Raw genomic sequence first — 690 nt, 5'->3', positions numbered from 1 at the left:
TATAACAAAGTACTATAGACTGGGTAGCTTATAAACAACAGAAATCTATTTCTCACAGATCCAGAAGCAGGAAGTCCAAGATAAAGGTACCAGTAGATTCAGTGTCTGGTGAGGGCCCACTTCCTAGTTCATAAAAGATGTCTTCTTTCTGTGTCTTCACATGATGAAAGGAACAAAACAACACTCTGGAGCCTCTTTTATAAGAATAAAAATCCCATTTGTGAGGCTCTACCCTCATGATCTATCACCGTCCAAGGACCTACCTCTTAATGTGATCACACTGGTAATTAGGTTCAACATATGAATTTTAGGGGTACACAAACATTCAGACCAGAGGAGTAGCTGAAAGCTCTTGGAGTGGTGAATTGACATGGACAATCTTCAACTACTATTTCCATGTTGGCAATTGCTGACCTGGGTACTGCTAAGACTCATTATCAAGACGTTTGCCAAATTCTAAAATTGAAGAAGGAAGGAGGCTCAAATGATAAGGTTTCTCTGCAAAGCAGAAATTTCTACAGTCCTCTTTGGTGCTAAAGAGACAATGGTATGCCAGGCTCTTATTAAGTGCCCTGCAGACCATATCCTAGCAACAGGGACAAACTAGAGGCAAATTACACCTGCAACCCAAGCTTGAGCCAGATCAGTACATAACCAGACTAAGGTGATCAGCATCAATCCACAATCCAT

The sequence above is a fragment of the Galeopterus variegatus genome, unplaced genomic scaffold, assembly GCF_000696425.1.
Source record: "Galeopterus variegatus unplaced genomic scaffold, G_variegatus-3.0.2 Scaffold4517, whole genome shotgun sequence".
NCBI classification, from domain to species: domain Eukaryota; kingdom Metazoa; phylum Chordata; class Mammalia; order Dermoptera; family Cynocephalidae; genus Galeopterus; species Galeopterus variegatus.
The sequence above is the reverse complement of the archived record's forward strand: the minus strand, read 5'-3'. Positions refer to the sequence as shown.